Below are 17822 nucleotides of genomic sequence, written 5' to 3'. Positions count from 1 at the left end.
CCCCAAGGGTCGGTCCTGGGGCCGGTTTTGTTCAGTGTCTTTATTGATGATCTGGAGGATGGTGTGGACTGCACTCTCAGCGGGTTTGCAGATGACACTAAACTAGGAGGCGTGGTAGATACACTAGAGGGTAGAGATCGGATACAGAGGGACCTAGACAAATTAGAGGATTGGGCCAAAAAAAACCTGATGAGGTTCAACAAGGACAAGTGCAGAGTCCTGCACTTAGGACGGAAGAATCCCATGCACTGCTACAGACTAGGGACCGAATGGCTAGGAAGCAATTCTGCAGAAAAGGACCTAGGGGTTACAGTGGACAAGAAGCTGGATAGGAGTCGACAGTGTGCCCTTGTTGCCAAGAAGGCTAATGGCATTTTGGGCTGTATAAGTAGGGGCATTGCCAGCAGATCGAGGAACGTGATCGTTCCCCTCCATTCGACATTGGTGAGGCCTCATCTGGAGTATTGTGTCCAGTTTTGGGCCCCACACTACAAGAAGGATGTGGAAAAACTGGAAAGAGTCCAGCGGAGGGCAACAAAAATGATCTGGAGCACATGACTTATGAGGAGAGGCTGAGGGAACTGGGATTGTTTAGTCTCCAGAAGAGAAGAATGAGGGGGGATTTGATAACAGTCTTCAACTACCTGAAGGGGGGTTCCAAAGAGGATGGAGCTCGGCTGTTCTCAGTGGTAGCAGATGACAGAACAAGGAGCAATGGTCTCAAGTTGCAGTGGGGGAGGTCCAGGTTGGATATTAGGAAACACTATTTCACTAGGAGGGTGGTGAAGCACTGGAATGCATTACCTAGGGAGGTGGTGGAGTCTCCTTCCTTGGAGGTTTTTAAGGCCCGGCTTGACAAAGCCCTGGCTGGGATGATTTAGTTGGGAATTGGTCCTGCTTTGAGCAGGGGGTTGGACTAGATGACCTCTTGAGGTCCCTTCCAACCCTGATATTCTATGATTCTATGATTCTATGATAATTCCTTTATCTTCCCAACTCCTTCCCTCAACTTTCTAAAGATCCCCCAAATCTCCCTTTGCTTACACCAAAAGGCTTCTCAGCTCAAATTCTCATCTTTATTCCCAAGAGCCCTGCCACTCCCAAGCGGACTTCCTGAACCAGCACCTCCCAATACACCCTCTGATGATATTCCACTGGGGGTCAGGTACTCACTATGCTTGTCATTTCCAGGTTGCTCCTTTAAGTCCCATGTAATCTGGTGGGTTTCTGGAGGTTCAAAGCCCCAGAATACATTTCTTACTACTCACTGGAACTGAAGACAGCAGCTGATCTGCAAGAGATGGGTTTTGAAAAAGGGTGAAGACATGCTTGGTGGATGGAATGAAGTGCTTAGCCAAACATTTCTTAGCCTAGACAAAAAACACTCGGAGCCAATTTAAAATCAACAGACTGAGTTCTGAGGTAATTTTTATTTTCTCAAACCAATTCCCCCGGGCCTAATAATGTTTCTGAACTGAACATATTTATAGTATTGCCCCTCTTCTTGGACCAAATAAGATAAGCTGTCAACATGCAATACAAAAGACACCCCTTGGCATTTGCGAAAAAACAGCAAGTGCATGGATACTATAGAGAGAAGGCTTTACTGCATCAACCTATTATAAAGTGCTCTCAGCCACACTGAACATCTGAAGTGTTTGAACTTGAGCAATTAGAATAAGTTGTCAGGGACACTAGAAGCTCTTCAGAAGAGCACAGAAGGTTCCCGTATGTTATCCACCAACGTCATATACCTTCAGCCTAAGAATCGCCAGAACCTCGGCAGCAGGGTATAAAATAAAAATCATCCACGCCAGCAATATTTCAGCAAGCTGGGATTTTTTTCTCTAATAAATATTCTTCCCTGCAGCTTTTCCTTCTGTCTCTTCTTTGCTACTCTCTGCACTGTATACTTTTTCCGTTTATTTCCCACTCCTTTTTCTTTCCCCTCCTCTCTCCTTATTTCTTTTCTTCTTTCACTCTGCTACCATTTTCCTCTCAAGTCTATTTTCTGTCCCTCTCACAGTCTCCTCTCTCAGATCCCATTCTCTGACTTTCTTTATCCATTTCTCCATTCCCTCACCATTACACTCTTCTCTCTGACCTGACTTAAATTTTTGCAGGTCTCTGTGCTAAGTATGGGATATTTCAGTTCCAACCAATCTCTAATCTAAGATCCAATAAAGTTATGTCCTTCCTTCCTCAGCATCTTACTAACTGTGTACTGTTCTCAGCAAGCTACCAGCTTTTCCTAAAGCTTGCACCTACAATCACGTTTTTAATAGGGAAGAGCACAAGCAATGAAATTCATCACCCGATCAAAACTTTCTCAAAGTCTGAGCTGTCCAGATCACTTTGGTTCAATCCATTGTGGAAATTGGGAGTTTTGGTTCAATCCATTGTGGAAATTGGGACCAGTTGTGAAGCTTAGAAACGGAGTTTTGGGAAATATGAGTAGGACTGTGCAAATGACAGAAATCCCGTTTCATGAAGGATTTGAGATTTCAAAATTTGTCTTTGCTCTGAAATAGAAAAAAACCCAAAAATATCAAAATTCTCCATGACAGTAAATTTTTTTTAAAATAATTTTTGTTTCACATTGATCAAAATGTTTAGATTGGACAAAATCAAAACATTTCATTTTGATTTTGATCTTTTAAAATTTTATATTACAATAAATAATGCCATACAAAATTTAAAAAATCATTTCAAAATGAAAAAGTCAAATGTTTAATTCCAAAAATGTCAAAACAAGACATTTTGATCTTGTCACAATATTGCTTCCCTTGGATTTCCTCCAAAATGAAATATTGGTGAAATCAACATAATTTCACTAAACATTTTACTTTGATGGAACTGGATTCTCCAGCAGAAAATAGGTTCCACTGAAGCTTCTCTCACCAGCTGTAGATGTGGGGTTTTGGCATGAATGTATCCCCAGTTTTTAATAAAATTAATATGAAATGCAGCTGCAGCAAGCAAGCAACTTTTTCTTCTCAGAGAAAAATCACAATATCTACACAAACCTCTGCATCTGAACTGACTGGTTGAAAGATTCCTAGATGTATTTGATCTCCCACTGCTCTTTTGCAACCTCTTCCACTTCTGAAAAGCTGGTCCGCATATTATCAAATTTTTTCTTAGCACTAGAATTTATACATGCTTGCCTTGATCTCAATGACCTGGTTCACACTGGTGATTTTTCCCCCCAACATCTCCCATATGGTACAAAGCCAACAATGCAATTCTACCTGTAGGAGTGCTGGTGTAGAGTGCTGGTTCTTTTCCAACCATATCATCGCCTCTATTCCCCCATTGATCCTACCAGCGGTGAAGCTGCTCCAGAAGTAATGCAAGGATGAGAGATTTTAAGACAAATGCCTCTATAGCTTTGTATAGCTCAAAATTCTTTCTCTGTCACCAAAAGAAGTTGGTCCATTGAAAGATATTAACTCACCCGCTTTGTCACTGTAGAAACAGACAGTGAGTTCCATCATTTTTGTGTTCCTTCTTTTCAAAATAATCCTCCTCTTTCAAACATGCTGCAGAGCGCAATATTGGACTATGACCCCAAGTTTGCAGACCAGGCACTTTCTTGGGGTCATAGAGTACTGGTGGGTGGATACATGTAACTCCATCCCCAACATAGGAGGAAGAGCAGGACATCTAAGGATGGTATCCTACCCTGTTGTTGAATGAATGTGGTAGTGGAGAAAAGATGAGGGAAGAAATTCCCTATGTTCCCCCTCCCCTTCTAGCAAGCTGCAGAGGGCAGGATATGACCCTATGTCTTCAGTCAGCAGGTGCTGTATGAAAGTAAACCCTATGTCATTTCTTGATCTGAAGTCCCAGACACAGTCTTATAGACTCATAGACTCATAGACTTTAAGGTCAGAAGGGACCATTATGATCATCTAGTCTGACCTCCCGCATGATGCAGGCCACAAAAGCTGACCCACCCCCTTTCCCTTAACTCAGCTGTTGAAGTCCCCAAATCCTGTGATTTAAAGACTTCAAGTCTCAGAGAATCCTCCAGCTAGCGACCCCTGCCCCATGCTGCGGAGGAAGGTGAAAAACCTCCAGGGCCTCTGCCAATCTACCCTGGAGGAAAATTCCTTCCACAGTCACGGCTGTGTTTACATTAAAGGTGTCATGGGCGGGTCAGAATAAGACCAATGGTGGAAGAATCTCTATGTAAATAGGGTCGGTAGAACATGGAACAAACTGTCAGACCCTGGAGTGCAAGCCCATTGAGAGAGAGCTGGACCACATTGTGGGAAAGGGAAGAATAAAAGGATAAAATTGCTGCTCAGACATTTGAATTAATATGTATTAATTTAGATTAATAGAAAGGCTAAAAAGGAACATTTGTCTATATTCTAGGTTCTCTGACACAGGGTATTATTTGTTCTGTGTTTTTAAGCTATGTGCAACAGTACAACTTAACATAATCACCAGCTGTAAGCAAGGTTACCCCCAATAATTCCTCAGCCTTAAAATTATCTCCTCCCTTCCCCCTAGTCCATTTTTAAATGCCTTGTGGGGAGCAGGAAAGATAAACTTTGCAACAGTCCAGAAGATCATCAGGTTCAAGGCATTATGGACCGAGGGAGGAAGCAATGGGATATTGCAATGGGAATCTCAATAAAAGTTTGTTGAGGAAGGGAGGAAAAGAAATATGGAAAGAGCCAAATGAGAGGCAGTGACAATCAGTAGACTGTCCTGCAAGGGAAGATTCAAGATGCTGGAGCACAATAGACCACTTGAATTGGGGTCCTTATCTAAACTTCTTTGGGTGGCTCTTTTAAAGGGTATAGGTGTGATTCATGGGCAGACCTGACTGGGGCCCATACATTTTTCTGAACCACTTCATCCACCCTTAGCAAATAAATACATCAGTGAGTTTAGCAATAGTTCTTGAACTTTTACAACAGCAAGGTAAATAATAATAATACTTAACTTTTATCTTGTGCTTTTCATCCATCGCTCTCAAAATACTTTCCAAAGAAAGGTAATGATCATTATCCCCGTTTTACAGATAGGGAAACTGAGGCATAGCATCTTCACCAAGGTCAGAGCTGGGAAGAAAACCATGGCCTCCAGAGCCAGTGCCCACTCCACTGGACCATACAGCCTCAGGTGAAAATGTTGAATTGCAAAATGGGCTAGCTGATTTGCATAATATCAAATAAGTGTGTACGTGGAATTAACTAGCAGGTATTTTTCTTTTGTTTGTTTTAATTATTTCAAACGGCAGTGTATGTAAATGTGATTGACATTAAACCTTTATTTAGACTGTGCTTTGAATAAATGTATTGACATTAAAATTAGCCTCTATAGTCTATATAGCAGTAGAAGGATTGGGTTAGGAATATTACAGGAGTTATATTAAGCTTCATCACAGAATGAATTTCTCACTCTTGATGTTTGCTGTTTGGCTTCTTTGTCTTTGTAAATTTTTTACATTTCTGTTCATTGTCTTTTCCTACTGCTGACAGTGAAAGGAGACTTTCCTGGGAATCAGAAGGTAAATGAATTATATTCCCATATCGCATATAGGCGATTGACAACCATGGGGTCAATTTTCAAAGGCACAAATGGCAGATAGCCCCTACTTCCCCTTAATTTTCAATGAGAGTTAGGCACCTCAGTGCCTTTGTGACTACCTCCCTCCCCCAGAGTCTGTGGGTACAATTATATATATTTTATGCTAAAGGTATAGCTTAACTTCTAAGCAAAAGCTAAACATTACAATGTCAAAAAATAATAAGGATTTTTAGGTGAATTAAGCTTCTTTATTTCTTCTTCCATGGTATTAGTTCAGATCCAGACCAAAAATAAGGATGAAACTTTGCCCAGATTAGAGATTTCTATAGTGATCCTATCTTTTAGTTGTCTGAATGGTTTATTTGTTGGACAGAAAAGGTATGACTAGGTATACACCATTATAGAATATATGAAGATTTACTGAGATTGATGCATAAGAAAAGGACAAGTGCATTAACAAATCTAGCTGTCCAAAAGTCACGAGTAATGTTAAGCAAGAAGTACATTACTGTGATTCCATCAAAATGTTCTTTTATTTATTTAACTTTTCCATTTTCATTTTTTATTTGGGTAAGATAATTGCTTATGATAAGCTTTCTGTGTGTAGCCTTGAAACATGCAGAACGGCAGCCTCTAGACTGTAACATGTACTCAGAACTGAAGCATTAAAGCTGTGTAATGGCCAAACCATATTTGCATATTGAAATGATCTCAATTAAAAAATTTTATCAGATAACTTCAAAGAGAGAACCTCTCAACATGCAATATATTTTTCCATGAAACTCAGGCTATTAGGGATGTAATGTGTTTATCTGCCTTTGTAAATACAGTAATTTTACTGTTGATTTCATAAATAATAAAAGATAAAGTTCTTCCCTTGGGCTCTGCACCACACCATTCTTTTATCATTCTTTATATTTTACTCACTGTACTCTGAACTATTTAGAAGGACACAAACATAATAAAGCCCTCAGAACCTGAATTAAGTAATACTTTGAACTTCAATAAGGTGTTTAATCCAAGAACACAAGGCGCATTACAACGATGAATTATGTGTTCTAACACCACACAAAGATCAGATAGAAACAAATAGGGATCACTTCACCCACCATTGAAAGGCAGCCACCTCTGAGATGGAACAGGAGGACTCTTAAATAGCAACATGATACAACAGTTTAAGAATGCAAGTGAAGAATATGAGCAAGTGAAACTGCAGAAAGCATTTAATTAGAGTAGGCAGAATGTAATTACCTGAGTTGCAATTTAGCCAGTGCACTGGGTTTATATCCCTACTCCAGTGCTCACAGATATAGTATGGAGGTTCTTCTGCCAATAAAATATCCTAGTGAGATTATGGGCTGTGATATTCTTACTCACATTGGATAACACCCGAAGTGAGTGTGGCACTTTGTGGAGTAAGTTACTACTCATGGTGAATACGGGTTTCACAATCTGCTCCTCCTTTCGTACCCACACTTCCATTGTACCAATTGTTCCACTCCACTTGTGAGGCGTGCCTTAGTCACGCATTTGTCCACCATGCCACAGGTGCCTTCACACTTTCCTCAATGTGACTCCTTGTGTATGCTGTCCCAGAGCTAGTCCATACCCTACTCAGTCCTTCTAAAAATCCTTCCTCAAACCCCACTTCTCTCATGATGCCTATGGGCAAATGCCATCTGATAATAGCTAGGTAGATGTCCAGTAAGGATTGCTGACATCAAATCTTTGTTTTATTATATCTTATCAATTATTTTATATTAAATGACCTGATTTCATCTCACCATGCATGCAGCAAATCTATGTAAACACATTTTCGTATCACTGTTACCTTGCTCCCCCCCCTTCATCACTCTCAGTCCTTCTGCATGCTTGTGACATACTGTGCTCGGTCTTCAGAAATACTGTAAACTCTTCCGGTTAGGTACTTCCTCTATGTGTTTACACAGCATCTGATTCTATAGGGCCCTGATCCAGAAGGAGCCATTGACTTCAATTTTAATACAAATACAAAATTATTATTATTTAAATGTAATTGAAATACTTGAAAAAATGTGAAATGTTGCTCCTCTTCTATTGATTAGTTTAATCTTGCTAATAAAGAGCTCCATAATGCAAAGTCATAAGGATTTGTGGGTGCTCGGTACCTTGAGAGATCATGTTCATAAATGTATTGTGCTTAACAGTATTATTCCATTATTTCCTGTTTACAATGCATTTTCTTTTGGCACACTACAATAAAAACCTTTCAGGTTAGTGTAATTACTGGCAGATTTGGAATACATGGTAAGCACTGGGCTGTGGTGACTTGCTTTTGCATGTCGCTATGCACTGTGTAAATCTCTTCTCTTGTCTGTCACCAGTAATAGTCCATTCTCCTACAGTAGATTCAGGATGTATAGCCTCAGTAGGCTGCAGTGACTAGAGGGCAACATGAAGACACATTTGAATGGCCAAGGCACATCCCATCCAGTGGAGGACAAAGATGGGAGGAGGGCAGCACACAAATGTCACATAGTATATATATGTGATGGGGTATAGGAAACCCACACTGGGCAGGAAGTAATAATAAGCTGCTGTGGGCTCAGTTAGCCCCACACCACTTCACCCACAAGAGCTGCCAAGCTTGGAGAAGGTGGTTAAAAGGAGAGAGCCAGTTTAGCTGGGGACTGACCAGGGAAGGAGCGCAGTTCCTATGTCGTGGGAGAAGCTTGGATAGTGCCAGAAGCTGACAGAAGACTGTGGTCTGCCAAGGCCTCCACATGGGAGGGTAGGACTGACACAGCTTGGTAGTTTGATTTATTACCAGGAAGCCATTGGTGAGCATTAAGGCAAGCCGCTGGACCTGGGATATACCTGAAAGGAAGGGGGCTGAAAACCAAAGTTCCTGACATCAAAGTACTTGAGAAAGCAAAATTTCCAAGTCTAATCACTACTGTCAAATAAAGACATCTGCGTTGGCTTGGTCATCTGCATCAGAAGGATAGTCTCTAAAGTGCCACAAGGACGCCTCATTCTTTTTGCTGATACAGACTAACACGGCTACCCTTCTGAAACATTTCAAAGGATTTCCTTCATGAAGAACTTGCAGATGCTCCAAGGCCACTGGGCTGACCTAGGCTCAGATTCAAGGACATTTGCAAGAGGGACTTGAAAATTTTCAGTATTGATACCACAAACCTGGAAGGTGCAGCTAGCAATGGGCCACAATGGAGGGTTGTGCTGTGCCAAAGAGACTGAAGAAAGATGGTTGAGAGAGAGAGGAAAGTGAAGAGAGCAAAGAGGAAAGCATAGCAGGCCACAAGCACTAGCAGTGCTCTGGATCCATCCTCTGGCCCAGCATCTTACGCCAGCACTATTTGTGGCAAGCCACTTCACTTGAGAATTGGACATTTTAGTAACTCACCATGCTGGAGCATGACACACAGTAACTGAGTTGCTTTGGCTCTTACACCATCATGTTATTCATTATTCATGAGGATTTGGACAATACTCATGAAAATATTCGCAAATTCCAGAAGCTTCACAAATTTTAGCACAAAAATTTTTCATCCAAAATTTCATACAGGAATTGTGTCATTTGCTATTGTATCAAGTAAGGTTGCAGCAAGGGAGATTTAGGTTAGATAGTAGGAAAAACTTTCTAACTATAAGTGACAGTTAAGAAGGAACATGTTACCAAGAGAGTTTGTGGAATCACTCTCATTGGAGGTTTTTAAAACCAGGTTAGACGAACACCTATCAGGGAGGGTCTAGGTATATTTGGTCTTGCCTCAGCATGGGGGATGGACTGGATGACCTCTTGAGGTCCCTTTCAGTCCTACATTTCTATAATTTCTATTCAGATATCCAGCAAGGGAGAAGAAACAATGCAATATCACCACACACGGCAAATAAAGAATGCACAGAGAGGAGAGTTTATGAACTGCCCATAGTTGGAAAATTATTCATCTACATTATTTATTGAATACTTGCAAATAATGAACACATTGGAAGAAAATCAGGATCCGTTTACACGTGACTCACGCTCTGACAGAGGGACGAATCCTCTGCTGGTGTAAATGGATGTAGCTTAGCTGGCTTCAGCGGAATTTTGGCCATTTACCTTGACAATGAATTTGGCCCATTACTTATAACTAATAGTCATAGCAGTGTTAGCACACATTTTGGCCATCCTGAACTTCATATAAAGGAGGAGGTTTTTCTCTTGAGCGAACAGAAAATCTCCTTTAGCTGTGGTAGTACTTGGATTTAGGAAACATACATCAGCAGGTGTGACATTCCAGCAGACAGTGATATCAACAAACACTAGTCATCCCATTATAATGGGTTTCAGATTTCTCAGTCCTATTCTGCATTGGACTGTCAAAGTCAATGTATCCTATGTGGTTAATTATTCTTCATTATATTTAAGAAGCTTTAAACCACATTGTCATAATTTGCTCTGTCATAAATGGACACAGGGATTAAAGCATCTTTCATATTATACTTGAGCTTTCCCTCAGAGGATACCTGTGCTAAAACAGAGAAACACTATTAACACATTAAGTGTGACATGTGTTCACACTCTGTTTTCCTCCCCATTTTTTAGCCTTTTTTCTGTGCTACAGTTTTGCAGGAGGTATTGTAGGGAAAGACTGTTGACATATAGTAACTTAGAAAAAAGGAGACTAAAGAGAAGCTTTCCATAAATATAGAGGATCCTGTAAGGAGAGGAATGGATTGTTGCCAAATAAGCTTTTTGAAAGACTAACATTCAAAACAATAGGTCACACAGACTGACATTGACGAGAGAACAACTGTAGAATGCAGTATATGGAATTCAGGCAGAATATCTTTAGACAAAGGACTGTCAAAGCACGGAATAAAGTGGGATGTGCTAAAGTCAGTAATAGATGTAAACTGTGAACATCAGTTCAAGAGGAAGCTGGATATGTTTAGAGAGATGAAGCGAATATAGAGATTCAGCCACAAGAGAGGTAATTGGGCTTAAGATGGTGAGCTGCCGTTTATAGTGATTTGTATTTCCTGAGTTGAGAGAGGCAGACCTTTGATGGACTGTGTAGTTTTCTCCTGGCCATTATTAGTCTTATGTCTCTAAAAAGTGCACTACTTTATCACAGCAGCCACAGTAATAAAATGTAAGTTAATAATATTATTTATCCTGTAACCATCACTCATGTTTACTGTAGAATTACCTTTTTTCTCTCCTGCTGTACCTCCCGCCTATTTGCATTTGAAGGTTAAAACCACAACCAAAGTTACTCAGTGTATGGGTTTTTTTTCCAGCTCTTACTGCATCTATACCAATTCACTGCACCTTGCACATACATGTGGACACACAAACCCCCAACTCTGCACCCCCAGCCCTTCATAACTGTGTTCCAAATGAGTCTACGATGCAATGATTTCATTCAGAATATTCCCATTTGTTTCAACTGCTTTCCTGTATGGTGCCACTGTATTTTCTGCCTACAAAGAGACCTACTTTTCAGATTCCTGCTTAACCAACTCAGTGTTCCCTAGTTAACCAAGTACAGGAGGCAAAACACATCCCTGGTGATACACAATGCCCTTGTCTTCACCAAAGAACTGAAGCTGCTTAAATAAGGATTTAGGGGGACTACTCATAGTGCATAAGCATTTGTGGGATGAGAGCTTAAGTGATTTACTGTAGCTCAAGCAGGCAATCTGTGGCAGAGCTAAGAACTGAACCCAGAGGTCCTGAGGCCCAGTCCAGCACATTAACCACAAGGCCATCCTTCCACTCTGTGCAGATATCTGCCACACACTATTTGGATTAGACTCGCTTGGAGGTCACTGTGTAATAACGTAAACAGTTTGAACAACCTTCCCACTTCCACCTCATGGTGCACCTGTTGCCTTGCAAACTTTCCCAGCATCCCCCACTTCTGGAAGCTGCCCAAGAACAGTTTGGGAAAGTACCCAAGGGACTACAGAAACTGAAATAGCGAGAACACTATTAGTGTAGATGCACAGCAAAACGACTACAGTTCAGAACATGAATCTACATGGATGCACTGAACAGTTGTGTTCAAATCAATTTGGTTTCAGTGGGACAACTAGGGACAGTTCAATATTTTAGTGAAGACACAGCCCTAAGTCTCAATACCTTTGTGAAACAAGTATGTTTCCCCCCTATTTTATAGATGAGAAAACTGAGGGACCAAGTGGTGTAAAGTGACTTACCCCAAGTCAAACAGAGTTTTCTTCAGAGCACTGCCTAGAAGCCAGGGGACTGATTCTGATCATATTTACACCAATAACAGGAGTAATTCTATAGTCAACTCTTGATTACACCTATAGCAGTGACAGCAAAAGTCTCCCAAGTCTCCTAATGCCCAGTCCTGCCCTCTATTCAGAAGACAACACTTTCTCCTCTCCTACAATATATAGATACTTTATTCCAAACACATTGGGGGCATATCCTGTCAAATCTGCCCTAAAGAGATAGAAGAGGATTTCCCCAATGGGGGCCATTTATAAGTTCAGAGCAACCCTGGCAAGCCTCAGGACTGGGAGGGTGGAAAAGAGGCCTCACTCACTCCAAATGGTGCACTGAATGTTGCTCCAGCACATGTGAGGGTGAAGCACATGGTACACTACATCAGCCATGCACTACACACGTTACATTAATCATATGAGGTCCAGATGTAGCACTGGGCAGTGCGGGTACAGAAGATGAGGAGAGATTGGGCATGCAGGGTTGCTGCTTTTTTTGTTTTGTTTTGTTCTGGAGGGGTTACATTATATTATGTGAAAATCTATTTGAATCTAAAAAACAAGAAGCTTAATATTGAGGACATAATTTTACATCATAATTTTACTGTACAAACATCTATTATCATGTTAATATTCTGAATCAAGAAGTTCCTTGTGTCCTTTAAGGATGATTTCCTGTAACAGTGGGAACTTTATTCTTCCCTTTGAGAACATGGTAGAGAAAGAAACTTCCTCAAAGAGAGGCAGGTGGTTTTCCCTATGAAGACACAAAGGCTCTTCCCTTCCACATTATCAAATATATATATATATCAGTATCAACCCTTTTAACCCTCTAGTTGCCTGGACTAAAATCCAGCAATTCATATCTACTTTTTCTCAGTTGCATATCTGGCTTTTCTTTTGCAAAATTCACTTTTTGCTCCCCCTCTCCCCACTAACATAAAATTAACTTCATTTCTTCTATAATCTAAACACACTTGGGGTATGTCTACACAGGAGCTGGAGGTGTAATTTTCAGCACGGGCAGACATATCTGGGCTAGCGTTGATCAAGTTTAAAAAAAAAACCCACAGCCACAGCAGCGCAAGGGCATGGAGTAGGTGCCTGGGATTTCAGACAAGATCTTACTCAGGATGGCTGGCGGCAGTACTGGTGCCATCGCAGATACACTTCTATTTTAGCACACTAGCTCAGTTAGAGGTAGTGAGGGTATACCTACCGGAGCTGGAAATTACAGTGCCAATGTAGACATATCCTCAAAGTTTGAGGAAGTGCCAGTCAGAGCCAGATTAAAGACCTGGTTTTCAGTGTTGCTTAGCACCACATATAACAGAGGAGACACAGATCCCAAGGAACTTTTTGTAAAAAGTCCCTTTCCTAGTATTTATCAGGGTTCTAGGGACTTACATAAAAGTATTACTGTACCCAGAGCTAGCCAACAAAGCATGAGACAAAAACTGGCCATGAAAAGAGTGGAGCTGCAGGTGTAAGAGAGGTCATAATCTGGAAACAGTGGAGTTCACAGGTTTCAATTAAGGCAGAATTAGTGGTAGGCATGATTGAGCCAAAAGGAGCTCAGCTGGAGTTTTTTAGATCCTAGGCTGAATTTGCAGCAGTGAGTTAGGGGAAGACACATCTTTTTACAGTAAACTAAGTACATTTACTACAAAGTACAGAGACACAAGCATGGAACTCTACACTGGTATTGGAAGGGTCAATTTTCATTAGAATTGCACTTAAAGAAATATGTTCCAGGATCTTATTTTCCTCCCAGCCTAAATGCTCCACTGTTTAAATGTTTTCTGGGTTGCCAGTATAAATGCCCAGTTCTGTGTACTATAAACCTTTCCTTACCTTCCGTGTGAACAGCTCCACATCTACTGTGTGCTGTCCTCCCAATGAGTGTGTATGAGTCCTACTGATAGGTAAGGATGGAACCATACTAAGGGAGATTCCTTTGGGGTCTAATTTATTTGAGTGAAATTCTTAATCATGGCCATTGTTGCTTTTTTAAGTGCCATTGTCTATATCCACAGCTGCCTTCTCTAGGCAGGAGAGCGCAGCAGAATGCTACAGAACAGGCTTCAGCACCCTCCAAATGTATACAAACCTTCGCTGGCTCTGAAAACTTGTTTTCACCTGTTCTGTGGGGGGCCTGTGGGCAAGGGCCAAAGAAGGTGGAGATCACTTTTAAAAGCTTCTCCCTATCCCTTCCAACAATACTCCTCTTAATTCAATTAGGCCAAAATCTCAGTTGAAGGGAGCTGAAGTAGAAGTAAACGGGGTGGGGGGAAGAAGAGAGGGAAGAGAGAGAGAAAATGAATCCACCTGGGAGTACAGTTAAATGGTTGCCCATCCCCTTAACTCTGGGCATGTAATTCAAGACGGAGAGAGTTATTTGATGTTCTTGGCTGGAAATCACATCCTCCACACCTATACTTTAATGCACCCACTGTACATAGTAGTTTGTCTCCTTACGCTCATTACCATCTGTTCGGATGGCATGGTGCCTGCTCACAAGTTGGATGATATATAGGTGCCAGGCAACAATGCTTTTTGATGGGCAGACTGCACAACACGGCTATTGCCATCTCTTGTGCATGACGCCATACTCAGTGCCAATAATCACACATTGGCACTTCATGCCTCCATACTCTTGTTCACACCTGTTGACACTTATGTGCCAAAACTGGAATCCTTGAACAAGGAAGAAAAGGAATACACTGAGTTTGCAGGCTTTCGTGATTTCCTTATTCAATAGGAATAAGCATCACCTGGAGTTCTGTGCAACCTCTGGTCCAGAAACCAGACTACACCCTAGACAAACACTGGACCAGACTGGACCAGTGGAGTTTGTCCTGATGCTGTTGCCTCTACATCTTGATGTTTAGGGGAAAAAACTGCTTGACCATTCCAGTCAAAAAATGCATAGGACCAGGATTGGATAAGCCTGCTAGACTTCACAGGGTCAAACCAGATATTTAAAAAAAAAGTCCATGGGGATCCTAAAGTTTCCTGATTTCCCACTGAGACCTTACCAGCTCCAGCTCCAATATTTATTTCTACAAGCCTTTTCATGGGCAGACTCATGTCTGCTGAGATGCCATTCCACCAACATTACTGCCCCTTTCAACAATACCATCTTCAGTTTAGTTCCATCCCACAGCATCCCACATGGACTGTGGCTTTTCAGGAAGGAGTTTAGAGAAATTCTATTGCTGTAGTAGGCTTCAACCGCACCCAAGTTTAAGTAAAGATGGCTGCAGTTGGAGCTTACTCTTGTCGCTTCCAAAGCAGCTGCCAGTCATGTGGATGTTGCATTATCGAAGTAGATGTCAAGAGAGGTGTGACGTTGCACTCCATATGTTTTATGGAAATATGCTTATGAGTGTGAATATGATGTAACTGGAATATGCTTCATGCAAAAGGTCTCTTGTAACATATAACAAAGGTTATAAACTACTAAATATGTTCCTCCTATTTGTATGCATGTATCATTCTTGTATCTGAAGCTAGAAATATGAAGTATAACTCTGAGGTCCTATTGTAATTATGCAAAGTGTGGGCCATTAATGGTGGTTTAGAACCTTGATGGCTCCCATTGACTAGGACACTTGGTTGTAAATGGTTTATTTACCTGCAAGCCTTCCTGTGTATGTGTGGGTCAACCCAGGAAGAATGGAGGATAACGAAATCCATCTTAAATCTGGTACTTTTTCATTTAGAAGGACGGGTGGGGAACCAGAGAGACAAAAGATTCCCGCCTTGTGCCAAAGCTATAAAAGGGGGTGGAGCAGAAAAAAGGGTGCTGCCAGTCATGAGAAAGCCCCTGCTTACAACCTGAGATGTCTGCTGGAACTAACAAGGACTGTATTAGGCTTAGACTTGTGTATTTTTGCTTTATTTTGCTTGGTGACTTACTTTGTTCTGTCTGTTATTACTTGAAACCACTTAAATCCTACTTCTCATACTTGATAAAATCACTTCTGTTTATTAATGAACCCAGAATAAGTGATTAATACCTGGGGGAGCAAATAGCTGTGCATATCTCTCTTTCAGTGTTATAGAGGGCGGACAACTTATGAATTTACCCTGTGTAAGCTTTATACCAAGTAAAACAGATTTATTTGGAGTTTCGAGCTGGAGATTGAAAACAGCTCAGCAAGTTGCCTCCTAAAGCCTGCAGGTTTGGGGGCATGGTTCAGACCCTGGGTCTGTGTTGCAGCAGGCTAGTGTGCCTGGCTCAACAATACAGGGTTCTGGAAGTCCCAAGCTGGCAGGGAAAACGGGCTTAGAGGTAATTTCAGTGCATCAGGTGACAGTCCCAAGGAGATCTCTGTGACCGAATCCATCACAAGAGGAAGTGGGGGAAAAGGCCCCACACAGAAGTCTAATAAGTTTTCAAGGGGTACTTTTGGTGGGAGAGGGCTTCCAATTCCCACCTGATCATTAAGGAAATCCAAGGATTTAGGGAGAGGGAAGATTCCATGTTCTAAAGAAGAAGTTCCAGTAATTTCTGATTCCCGTGGGCCAAGGTTAGGTTGCTGGGAGCCAACCACAGAAGCCCTGTACATCTTACATGCATACTTAGTAGGCGATAACAGAAAAGCATCTGGGTTCCTGCATAGTTGTATCTAACAGTAACCAGGTAGCTACTATTTCATTTCTATGAAATTGTGTAACTATGTAAATAACTCAAGTAATATCTATAAATGAATGACTGTACTAGGAGGTGGGGGCCGGGCCAACCTATAACTGCGCATCTGCTCCGGCTGTGAAAATTCAACCTTAAGCAGCCTAAACATTCATTTTACAATGTACACCACTGATTACTTAATTATATCTAAAATATAAGTCAGGCACACTGAAAACCCCAGGGAGTAAATTACACGCAGCTATGAAGCAATGTGTGTGCATACACTTTACTTTGACATTTTTTTTAAAAACATTATCATTTTCCAATGCGTCTGAAAGATTTTTCTCTTCCTGTTCTGCAAAACATCATAATATTACAAACAGGTAAACATTTCTAAGTAATATTAGATATGCGTGGGAGCATCCATCTTCAGCCTTACACTGTGGACTCCTACTAAAGGTTCTTATCTTTATGTATATTTGAACAAGAAGATCTACATATGCTTGATCTCGGTATGAACCTCTGTATGACCTGATTTTGTTGCCATGGCCACCAATTAGACCAGCCTTGTTGACTGCAGAACAACAGTCAAAGCATCTCTATTAAGTTCTGAAAAAGAGTGTCATGTTTTATCAACATACAACACAGCTTCTCCTTAATGTAGGGTATCTTTCTCCCATTATCTCTGTATTTAAAGATTCATTGTGTTAAAAACATTACACAGGGAACCTATTGCTAGCCAGAAGCTCACCTTTTTTTCCTTCATTATTTTAAATATCTCCTTTTAACTTCCAGGCTCCATTCCTACAGGAATACAGAATGGAGAAAAGGGTAGTGGTAGCATCTCCACTCCATGAAAACCTTTAAGCTAGCATTAAACCTTTATTCCATTCAGACTATTCCTTCTGAGGGTACTAGCGAGAGTTTGTTTTCAGTTGGGGACATTTTTCCCACATCCCGCTTTTAAAAACATTCTCCCTTCCATATTGTGGCAAAGAAGTAGAGAATTGCTTAGAAAGCTCATGTGACTAAGTCCACTTGTTAAACTACTTATGCCCACCAATAGGTGTGACCAAAGGTACTTAATACTGTGTTAAATTTAAAGGAAAGACAGCTTAATGATATAAATATTCTGTTTTGTTAATGCCTATTTTTTTAAAAAATATTCTATATGCTCAGTTTGTATCAGAACTAAGAGGTTTGAGGGTATAGTTTTATGGCCAAATCTTTCATTTCTCAGGCTTTCTATTCAGAAAATAATTTTCCTTGCACTGTTTTCACAAAACCTTTCAAATGCCCAAAATAATGCAGAGAAATTGGCTTTTATTTTGAACAGGCTTTCGGCATATCTATTATATTAACTGAAGCCTTAATGATACAATGGTTAAAAACAGAG

The 17822-nt window shown here is 40.9% G+C and overlaps 1 long non-coding RNA gene across 1 annotated transcript in view; it reads right to left on the bottom strand.

Annotated features, from left to right (window-relative positions):
• The window catches only part of LOC135982488 (uncharacterized), a 37570-nt gene extending 35080 nt beyond the window's left edge, over window positions 1-2490 (bottom strand). Inside the window, exon 1 of the long non-coding RNA XR_010599875.1 lies at window positions 1174-2490. This is a non-coding gene — a long non-coding RNA (uncharacterized LOC135982488). The remainder of the gene's footprint in view (window positions 1-1173) is intronic.
• Window positions 2491-17822: the final 15332 nt, after the last annotated feature.

The sequence above is a fragment of the Chrysemys picta genome, chromosome 3 (assembly GCF_011386835.1).
Source record: "Chrysemys picta bellii isolate R12L10 chromosome 3, ASM1138683v2, whole genome shotgun sequence".
Taxonomy (NCBI): Eukaryota; Metazoa; Chordata; order Testudines; family Emydidae; genus Chrysemys; species Chrysemys picta.
The sequence above is the reverse complement of the archived record's forward strand: the minus strand, read 5'-3'. Positions and strand labels throughout refer to the sequence as shown.